Genomic DNA, 12235 nt, shown 5'->3' on the forward strand with positions numbered 1-12235 from the left:
TTTTGCTTCAGATGGAATAACCCATATATCAAAATTATTTTTCATTGTTTTCAAGGAGTAGAAAATTAATTTCACTCTTTTTATATATTACCTCTTGATAAACTAGTTGATCTTCACCCTCACATCCGCTCTTCCGGAAGCTCTTCCCGTTCTCAATCATTGACCACACTACTTCCGACTCCGATTCCAACGGGTGAATAATTCGAGCTCATTAAGCAGAGATAACACGCGCTCGTTCAGTGTGGCTGAAATACGCACATGGAAGTGTAAATCAGCTCAATTCATTTACGGCCACCAAACCACCGACGAACCACGCGTTTGTGTCTGGGAGGTAAGTCAAAGGTGGACTAACCTCCAGAGAGTCCGCACAGATAGCAGGTCAAGATTAATTAGCTAGCATGACTAAAGAAAGGCTCCTGTCGAAGATAAGCGCACTCAGCGGAAAAGCATTTTTCTTCTGCTCGATGGACGATGAGTGGTGCTTTCCGCATAGAGTCGGAAGATAAGCTTGGAAGAATTAATGAAATTTTTCCGACTAAACGACGCAACATTGTAAACGAACCGTCAAAATCGGGGTTTGAGAAAGTAACGGTTCTCGGCGAGTCTTCGAAAAACGTTTCTCCGACACATTCCAGGGAGTCCTTGCGTTTTGGCCACTAATTGCATTTCTGTGCACCCCCTCCCCTTAAATCGTCCTGTTTAGGAAAGGGAAAGGAATGATAAACATAACCGCGGGACAAATTCAAATTTAACACCGAAACTTTATCTTTTCGAAAAGCGATTTTGGAGGCGCACAGTTTTTTTCTTCCTTTTTTTGGTAGCTCACTTTTGACCCGCGGCACTTTGAGCTGTCTCGATATCATCGCTTCGGATCTTGGACTCTGCTGTCCTAATCGCCTAATGTTGGCCGCTTTGGCTTTGACTTCGTCCTGGGGGCTGGCTGGTGCGCACCAACCACGTGCAACGATAGCAGGAGAAAGGAACGGAGAAGGTTGGGGGAGTTAAAATATCATATTATAATAACCTATGATTACCGAGTCGAATACGAGTGGATATTACGAAGGATTTTTTCCTAACTTGAGGGAGAGCAACTTTTTGGCTTGTTTGTAGCTTTGAGCGATCGAGTGTTGATTGGGGAATTTGACAATTATCACACTGAAACTGAACTGAAACTGAACTGAAACTGAACTGAAACTGAACTGAACATCATATTTATTTAAGTTTCTGGAATTTCGGGATTTTCAAAATTTCTTGACTTGTTTATATCGATTGAATTAAAAAAAAGTGTAATTTTACAAATTCCAGTATCAATTTTCCAATCGAATTCTCAAATAATCGGTTTCACATCTATTATTGTGGAACAAATTGTACATTTACCCTACCAAATCTGAAGGACGACTAGCTGCGAGGAACTTGTTGTTCTAACGGTGCTAAACTTTTCGCCAGGTCCTGGTTCGAGAAAAACTTTATTACTCGAAGCTATACGACGTACGCAGATGACTATCATTAATTTTTAAATGTTTTCGCTCTCGTACGAGCCGAGTTCGATTTGGGACTTGGCGCAACCAGGGAGGAATGTTTAGACCAAAGTCTCCCCAATAATAAATACATATCCTGGGGAGCCCCGAAGCCACAGCATCAACTCTTAATGCAGTTCTAATCTGGAACTTTATCCCCTATCGCCGCGGAGTTTGGCCCAACTCGCTTTCGACGCTTTGGCTTAAGATTTTCGGTTTTTTGCTCTACCTTCCTGGACGAGAGTCTCCACTTAATGCTCTTTCGAAATCGGAATTGATATGGCGCGTGTCCCGACAGTGTTTAAATTTACATAAATATTTATGCTCGTCCTGTCGGTAGAAAAACAATTTCAAGAAGCCAAATCTAAAAAACCGAGAAATGCGTTTCGATTGTTTTCGTGTGGATTCGGTGTGTTGTCTCACTTAAGGAGTCGATTTTGTATGCATGGAGTTTTTTGTGGGGTTTTGTTTTTTTAGTTAACGGCGCACAGTCCCTGGCGGCACTTTTTTTTCTCTCTCGCCAACTCGAATGGAATCCACTTGTGCGGTGGCACCTTTGGTAATTTTGGACGCATAATAAATTTACCGGCTTAGGCAACTAACAGCAGTGTGCGAGCACGGGGTGCGCCTCGGATGAGCAACAAATCGCAAACCTGTGGTGAGAAATATTAATGAAGTTTTGTGTGCAACAAGTCAATACAAAATATAAGCAGGTTTTTTTTATAAATCTCTTAGTTAGTTGATGTTCATTTCTAACTAATCTAATTTAATAGAACACAAACGCAGCCAAGCCCATTCTTGTAAATATTAATGATTTAGTGCAGTTCTCTCAAATTTCAGTCATTCAATTTTTTTTTTTGTATTTTTTAATCCGACTGAAACATTTTTAGCATCATTAGTTTGTCCATATAATTTTCCATACAAATCTGGTAACTGTCCATACAAAAATGATTTATGAAAATTCGAAAATCTGTATCTTTTGAAGGAATTTATTGATCGATTTGGTGTCTTGGGCAAAGTTGTAGGTTTAGATAAGGACTACACTGAAAAAATATGATACAAGGTCAACAAAAATTTGGTGATTTTTTATTTAATTTTTTGTCACTAAAACTTGATTCGCAAAGAAAAACACTATTTTTTATATGCTTAAGATGATGACCTCTTTTGCCAACTTTTCAGAAATTTCCAGGTTGTGCAAAAAATTTTTGACCGAGTTAGGAATTTTTGAATTAACACTGATTTAAAAAAAATAAACATCATTTTTCGATGTAAAATCAAATTTGCAATCAAAGAGTACTTTAGTGTAATTTTGATAAAGTGCACCGTGCTCCGAGATATTGCCATGCAAAGGCTAAAAAAAAAGATGTTTTCTAGGGTATTTTAACCATTAGTGGACCCCCAGTAGAGCCGATGCACATTTTTCACACATTTTAAGCCCTTTTTCATAACCCTTTGTACAAAACAATGGAAACTGAAGTCTTTTGAACAATTTTGACTATTTGTTTCATTAGTTTATTTGTATTTGAGCAGAAAAATAGCAATTTGAAAAAAAAGTTTTTTTTTGCATTGTTATGGACCCCCTTTTCCTATAGTGGACCCGGGTCCATAATCCGATTGTGGACCCGGGTCCACTATAGGCAAACTGTTATTTTTATACCAAACAAGCTCTTCCCGGTAAACTTCGTCCTGCCCTTTTTTGGTTTCGTGACGTTTCATACTTGTTTGCTTATTCAGCCTCCTGTGATCAAAATTTGATTTTACGTAACTTTTCCCATACAATCTGCAGCTTTTCCGGAATCAGTTCCAGAGTGGCCAAAGTGTCAATTAGTTAGCGTAAGAACCTTCCTTGGGCTTATACGAACCCAACGCAACAAAGAGCACCTCGATCCGACGCTCCGTATTGAACTGATTCGCGTTCGAACAAAACCGTCGAAATTTTTTATATATATAGATTTAACCGATATTTGATGTTTTGATGCATGATGTGGGTCTAATGATAGATATAATGAATAATAGATGGATTTTGCTCACTTTTCATCATAAACACATATGTTTTGTTAACAAATTTGGCTTCAAACAACAAAAAACCCTAACAGACATTTAAAAACATTTTTTTCCGAAAAAATTTAGAGACAACGTTTCAAAAACCACTGTAAACATAAAAATAATTTAAAAACTAACTTAATCCACCTATGTGGTTGATGCCTTCCTCTTTTTTTACCAACAATGGGCAGTGCGTGGCCGAATGGTTACGCTGTCCGCTTTGTAAGCGGATGTTTCTGGGTTCGATTCCCATCTGCTGCAACCTTCCATCGGATGAGGAAGTTAAATGTCGGTCCCGGCCTTGGTTGTTAGGCCGTTAAGTCATTCCACGTGTAGGAGTTGTATCCATGCCAGAAGTACAAACAACACACCAAACCAAGCCTACTCCGGTGGAATCGCTGGCGGCGGTTGGACTCGCAATCCAAAGGTCGTCAGTTCAAACACTGGAGTGGAAGGTTCCTTGGAGTAAAAGAGGTTTGGGTGCTCTCCCCATTCAAGCCTTCGGACTCCTAGGTTCGAGCAGAAACTTGCAATAGAGACCACAAAAGACCCGGGGGTCGTTAATGTGGATGGTTTGATTTTTTGGGTAATATGAGTGGTTTGGACACATATTTCAGCTATTTTTTTTTGAATCCAGAAAAAAACGTACACACATATAACTTAAGTAATCATAACTCGAGACAGGGTTGCCAGATCTTCAATGTTTTGGACTCGTTGGAAAGGGTTTTCGATAACCTAACCAACGATGGGTCGGATGGTGGATCCGGACATAGTTTACATACATTTAAGTGGGATCCGGCTTCAAAAAAGTACATCAATATCACTTAAGTGGACATATCTCGAGACAGGGTTGCCAGATCTTCAATGTTTTGGACTCGTTGGAAAGGGTTTTTGATAACCTAACCAAGGATGGGTAGGATGGTGGATCTGGACATAGTTTACATACATTTAAGTGAGATCCGGCTCTAAAAAAGTACATAAATATTACTTGAGTGGACATATCTCTAGACAGGGTTGCCAGATCTTCAATGTTTTGGACTCGTTGGAAAGGTTTTTCGATTGCCTAACCAACGATTGGCAGATGGTGGATCCGGACATCGTTTACATACATTTAAGTGGGATCCGGCTTCAAAAAAGTACATCAATATCACTTAAGTGGACATATCTCGAGACAGGGTTGTCAGATCTTCAATGTTTTGGACTCGTTGGAAAGGGTTTTCGATAACCTTACCAATGATGGGTCGGATGGTGGATCCGGACTTCGTTTACATACATTGAAGTGAGATTCAGCTTCAAAAAAGTACATAAATATCACTTAAGTGGTCGTAACTCGAGACAGGGTTGCCAGATCTTCAATGTTTTGGACTCGTTGGAAAGGTCTTTTGATTACCTAATCAACCATGGGTTGAATGATGGATCCGGACATAGTTTTCATGCATATAAGTGAGATCCGGATAAATGTGAAAACACATTTTTATATATAACTTTTGAACTACTTATCGAAACTTCAAACAATTCAATAGCGATGTATGGGACCCTAAACCAAGTCGAATGCAACCGGTTTGATCAAAATCGGTCCAGCCAGTGCTGAGAAAACTTGGCAAGAATTTTGAACACATACATACATACACACACACACACATACACACACACAGACATTTGTTCAGTTTTCGATTCTGAGTCGATAGGTATACATGAATATAGGTCTACGAGCTGTATTTCAAAAGTTCATTTTTCGAGCAGGATTATAGCCTTACCTCAGTGAGGAAGGCAAAAAAAAGTAATTTTGATGCACATTTTTTCATATTAATTACATAAATGGTTGTCTAAACAACTAAACAATAGATTTGTTTACAGTTGCTGATAAAACCACGCATGTTTATTAAAACAAAAGTTTTGTTCTTGATTTAATATTATAAAAAATCATTCCAAACTGAAATTATGATGTTTCAGTTAAGTACAATTAACTATAGTTTTGATTATTTATAATTTTTAACGGTTTCAGCATTTTTGGTACTTTTAACATGAAACAGCTATATTTGTACTCATAATTGAAAAAAATATGCGTTTAGGTTGATGACAACAAGCATTTATTGTATGTTTAAGAGAAACTTCCTTCCTTTCCTTCCTTCCTTCCTTCTTCATTTTTGAAGGTCCACTTTTGGAAAAGTTTGGATTTTCGTTGTCCTATATTGGACCCCCCTAATGTTTGCTCGAAAATGAGCAGTTCTTCGCTTTATTTTAGTAAAGTTCCTTAAAATTATATTATTTCAAATTGCTGAAGTTAAATAATCAGTAAAAACAATGATTGAATAGTTAATTCAATCATAAAATATAAATGCAGTTTTGTTCTGAAAATGCTAGTGGCCATGGCTCATTTCAGATGTCGAACTCAAAACACTTATTTTGGTAAAAAGGACAATTCAATATCCGTCAACATTGATTTAAATGATGCTGAACATGCCAAATATAAGATTTGTAGGCAACAACACGCTTGAAATTGTGATTTTATTGAATTTTTCATCAAAAACGCTTCTATAGGAAAGGGGTATACTAATGGATAACATACCCTAAGTCTCACCCAAACAACCCAAAGTTACCTAAAAATGGATTTAACTTGAAAACGGTGCACTTTATCAAAATTTCACTAAAGTACTTTTTGATTGCAAATCTGATTTTACATCGAAAAATGAAGTTGAAAAATTTTGCGACCAATGTTTCGACTTTTTGAAAAAATCAGTATTGATTCAAAAAATCATAACTCGGACAAAGATTTTTTGCACGACCTGGAAATTTCTGAAAAAATGACATTTGATGTTCTCTAAAACTTATCAAAAAATTAAAAAAGTTAAACATACTGTTATTTTGCAGATCAAGTATTAATAACAAAAAGTTAAATAAAAAATAACCAAAAAAATTTTAACCGAGTATCATTTTTTCTTGTGTAGTCCGTATCCCTACCTACAACTTTGCTGAAGACACCAAATCGATCAAAAAATTCCCTCAAAGATACAGATTTTGGAATTTTCAAACATCATTTTTCTATGGACAGCTGCCCAATTTGTATCGAAAATTATATGGACTAATGGAATAATGATGCAAAATGGCTTCTTCAGGCATACCGAAGGCACCAAAAAAGTTTCAGCCGGATTAAAAAATATTAAAAATTAAAATTGAAGAAAAACGACCGATTTCGAAGAGAATTGCTCTTTAAGTACATTAGAGCATCCCCAAGTTGTGAAACACTCATTAAATTGGCCAGGACTACTGCTTAAAAATTAACCGCAGAGAGAATTCTGTGAACGGATCACATTTCACAGAATCCACAGGGGAGGAGGATGCGTGGACATACCGTACCAAACGCTCTTGTTCATTTGTGGTTTGTTTTGTCATGGTAAATTTGCAAACAATAATATTTTTAGGGCTGGAGGCGTTACGAGATAGAGGGAATTGAAGAAATTGGGATTGTGGAAAGGAGAGGTGTGGAAAGAATAAAAGAGATATTTTATTTTTGTTCATTTGTATTTTTAGTAATTGTTAAATACTGACGAGTCGTCGAACTTAACTAACACATTTTTCGAAAAATATTTTTTTGAAATTCCGTCGTGAAACTACTTATTTTTCCTGTCATTCTTGAACGACCAACTAGCCTACTTTTCTGTACCAACAATAACAGAATCGAAAAGCAACACTTTTCAAAAAAATGCTCACTCAAAAGGGTGCTGAAAAGTTGAACTTTTCAGCACTGTTTTCGACATTTTTTTGATTACTGACAAAATATATGAAAATTTGACATAAAATTTCACTCAGTGTGTGTTTTTCGGAATTGCAAAAAATGTTGAATGGAACTCGTTGCAAAACTTGATTTTTTCAGCACTCTTCGTATTTATCCAACTTGGTGAACCTCGTTGGATAAATGTACGACTCGTGCTGAAAAAAATCTCTTTTTGCAACTTGTTGCATAAACTACTATTGTGCTTAGTTATAATGCTTTAAGGTTCAGATGTTTGACTTGTTTGATTTAGTATTTATTTATTTATTTGGTGGGCAACTACAAGAAGAAATAAACATAAACTTAACACAATAAATTCAGAAAAAAACACAAAAAAGCTCGAAATTACTTCCTTACAAAAAAAATGGGAACTAGAGTGATAATTTTTGTCAAAATCAACAATCAACAAGAAAACACAATTCCAGCAAGCAGCTGGTTGTGAATATTCCACGTAAACTGCACCAGGCAGTGGGCTGTCACCGGCAAATAGTTTCGAACCCCCGCGAGAATCAGCAAGGTGCGCGTGTTGGCAAGCATTCAGGCGAAACGACTTCATATTAACTACCGGGGGTGGGTGCTGCGGGGGTGGGCACCATCGAATACTCCGCACCACTCTGGACTAAGTCAGGGTTTGTTTTGATAAGTTCTAAGGGCAGTCGTGAGGGGGATATTGGAGGGGCTGCATGAGGTCAAGTGACAACTATATGGAGAGTTTTGATCACGAAACTGGTTTCGATCGTGCATACTTGTACACTTCTAAGCAATTAAAATATTACCTTACACATCCACAGTGTGTCCCCCGGTTGTCTCCAGCATGTGGACAGGCCTCCCCGAGTTAGAACCCGGCAGCTCAGCGAATATAGGCATTAGGGAGCGTCCCTGTCAAACGACTTAACCGTTGAAAAATGTGCTCAGCGCGGGGGCTTCAGTTATTGCTGGTTGGTGTATCGATGATGTTCTCCTTTCTGTTTTATTGTTTTGACATGGAATAAATTCTGCAGGCAGTTTGGTAATTGTGTGGCCAATTCAAAAACATTACACCTCACCGTCCCAGCCCAAAACAAAACGAATAAAATCGTAAAATTCTCTCACGTACTGCCTAACCCATTAAACTTACCCACAACGGTAACCATAACACCTAACATCCCTCTCTCGTACACGGCCTCTGATAAGAGATAAATTATTACAAATTAAGCATATCATTACTCATTCATTATCACATACGTCGCTCTCTCGCCTTTGATACGGAAGCCTCATTACTGCCAGGCTGAGGCTGAGCCACCTCCACGACTGTATCAAGCGATAAACATTTACGACATTTGCCTCCGTGCATCAAACCAACCCGAATCTGTGCCCCTCAACGGAGCGCGTTTTGGGTTAGAACCCTTTACTTTCAGCCGTTCCACCCATGGTGGGGCCACACGCACTGTAGATCTCATTGCAGGAACAACGTAATGCAAGGATAGTTCGTGGGTTTAGGATTCCACTATGTTTTTGGCGGGGGTAAATTTAGCGAAATATTGTTTGATACATTTTTTGTTCAGCAAATTTCTCATTTTTCGCAAATAGACTTTTTTTTTATTTTAAAGAAACATATTCCGTGTCAAAAGAAGCAATTTTTCATTTGAAGTTGTTCTATACTGGCTTCCATATAATTTCGCTGGCTGGTAATACAAAATGAACACTTGATTTTTTGATAAAGAAAAAATACATTATGAGAAAAAGATCACTGAAAAAAAATATTTTTTAACCGGTAAGAAAATTTACTTCGAATAAACATACAGGAAGGATTAAATTAAGTAAAATATGAGTTTTTCTCCGTACCACAACATGGAAAATATTGATTTTATACCAAAGGTAACCAAAAAACACGTCAATTTGTTCTTTAAAATCCCCAAATTTCACATTTATAAAATATGGGTCATTCCAGGTCAACTGAGTACACTTTTGGACTCGACCTTCACCAATTTGGACCAAACTTGGAAAGAACGTTCATCTTTCGATAGTTAACAGTAATCCCAAGTTTGGTGCTGCTTAGACCATCCCTCTACACAGAAAAAAAAAATGATGGTAATATTCATCAGGAAATGGTGACAGATTTTGTGGCAAAAAAAAGATTAATTTTACCCCAGAAAATGATGAATTTTCATCAGTTTTTGATGAATATCCATCAGATTCACATTTTGACACATTTTTTATGTAATATTACTCAAAAACAGAGGTGATATTCAACCTGCCAAATTTTCAAAATTCCAAAACTCAACTTTTTTTTCTGTGTATTTTTGCCACCGCCCTCTTTTTTGACGATTTTCTAAAAAACTATTTTTTTCTTTTAATCATAACTTTGCAACTATTTGAACAAAAGACTTTCTACAGGTTGCATTTTATGGAAAATTGTCCAAGGAATTCTATTAAAATAAAATTTTAACCCTTAAATGCCCACTAATATTATATTTTAACGTTTTACGTATTAAAAATCAGTTTTGACCAATTTTTCAAGTTTTTATTTGTTTTATTTTATCACCATCGTGTTCCCCAGACAATTTTACATAATAATCAATAAAGACCTCAAACTATAATGAACTATTGGCAAGATACAGCGATTTTACTGAAAAAAGTATGATTTTGCGCCGCACTCTGTCCTATGAATTCAAAACCGAAATAAGTTTCTCATATATAAAAACCGAACTATGCGGGATTCATCCCTTTTTGTTGAAAAGTACACCATGTACTTCCAAGTGCTGCGCAAAATCATACTTTTTTCAGTAAAATCGCTGTATCTTGCCAATAGTTCATTTTAGTTTGAGGTCTACATTGATTTTTATGTAAAACTGTCCGGGAAACACGATGGTGATAAAATAAAATAAATAAAAATATATGGAACAGGTTAAAATTGAATTTTAATACTTAAAACGTTAAAATATTATATTAGTGGGCATTTAAGAGTTAAAATTTTATTTTTATTGAATTCTTTGGACAGTTTTCTTTAAAATGCAACCTGTAGAAAGTCTTTTGCTCAAGTATTTGAAAAGTTATGATTAAAAGAAAAAAAAGTTTTTTAGAAAATCGACAAAAAAGAGGGCGGAGCCAAAAATAGAGGGATGGTCAGATCAGCACCAAACTTGGGATTTCTGTTAACTATCGATAGATGAACGTTCTCTCCAAGTTTGGTCCAAATCGGTGAAGGTCGAGTCCAAAAGTGTACTCAGTTGAGATGGAATGACCCATATCCATTTTTATATTTGTCGATGTCTTAAAAAATATGGTTCAGATTTTTAATTAAAATATTTTTCCTTATTCCATGCTATAACAATAAAAAAAGTTACATGTTTTAGTTACATGTTTATAAAAAAAGGATTTTTATAAAATAGTGTATAATTTCTACAAGCAAATTTCAAAAGATCCCAACGTCACTGCTTCCCTTCAGTAAACGCAACCCCGCTAACCGTACCCAAAAGTACTCCAGTTAGTACCGTCATGGGTCATAAAATTTAACCCTTGCCAGTTTGCATCCACCCTCGCACAACACCTACAAACTCTCACACACCACACTCTCGCATACGAGATCAACTTGCCTAAATCATGCGCGCATAATTATTTTTTCATGGCCTAGATAACGACATTCCAAGAGTCGTAAAATCTCTTCAACACAATCTCTACTGGGCTCCTCCGAAAAAAAGGATACAGTCGCAACGCCACGCCACTTGTCCTTAATGAGGATCATGCGCCCCCTCCCGGCCCCGGGGGTAAGCCACAAACCGCGATTTTCGTTGTCGTGTGGCGGGGGTGGAATGTGCGTATCGGTGGCAATTACATCTCTATATAATTGATAAAAGCTTTCGTTCTGGCTGGGATGCCACACACACCGGAGCAGGCAAAAGGGTTATCGTCGTCGTCGTCGTCGGATGGTTTTAGGCCTCGGGCCCAGGTCTGTCTGCACGCCAGTCGGCAACATAATGTTGAGTGTAGCAAATGGCGAATGGGTTGCGGATATCTTTTGATCTTGGCCCGGGCTGGGTGCCCTCGAGGCAGGGCTGGCAGTCTTTGCTACTATCGTGGGAAGTAATTAATTTCAATTTGACAAACTGTAATAATTGTTTATCTCGATGATATATTGTCAACTTTGGCACTTGTGTATCTTTGTTTGGGTGCCAGTAAAAGAGTTTCGATAAGACAAGATGATTTACGGAATTTCGTGTTTTGGTTTGAGGCTTCCTTGCATATGATTTTTTTCAAAGTTTGTAATTTTATTCAACGATGCAAGTATACAGACTTTTTTTCAAGAATAGGCGACTTTCGACAAGATGTTGTGAATACTTCACATGGAGCTCAAATTTGGATTTAAGCCTTAAGATGAGTCAATCTTTAACTTCAGAGGGCAGCACTGGGAGTACCCCAATTTGAACCATTCTACTATCCATCTTACAAGATCTTTGTTCTAGATCGGAACCCTGCATTGACACCTCGTTTGGAATCCATGTATCAAAATTTAGCTTCTCCTTATAGGTGTTCTAAGTTGAGAAGTTCTACGCAATGATCTTTCAGTTAGAGAAGTTCAGTCTCTATTTTAAAACTTCATGAGGCTTTGAGGTTTTTAATTTAAAATAAAGCGTTTCGCCTTCATCACTTAGGAGCAGTTCTCTACGAAATCGGTCTTTTTTTAGAATTATAATTTATGTATTTTTTAATCCTACTGAAATTTTTTTGGTGCCTTCGGTATGCCCAAAGAAGCCATTTTGCATCATTAGTTTGTCCATATTATTTTCCATACAAATTTGGCAGCTGTCCATACAAACACGAGGTATGAAAATTCAAAAATCTGTACCTTTTGAAGTAATTGTTTGATCGATTTGGTGTCTTCGGCAAAGTTGTATGATATAGACTACACTAAAAAAAAATGAAT

The sequence above is a fragment of the Culex pipiens genome, chromosome 3 (genome assembly GCF_016801865.2).
Source record: "Culex pipiens pallens isolate TS chromosome 3, TS_CPP_V2, whole genome shotgun sequence".
NCBI lineage: Eukaryota > Metazoa > Arthropoda > Insecta > Diptera > Culicidae > Culex > Culex pipiens.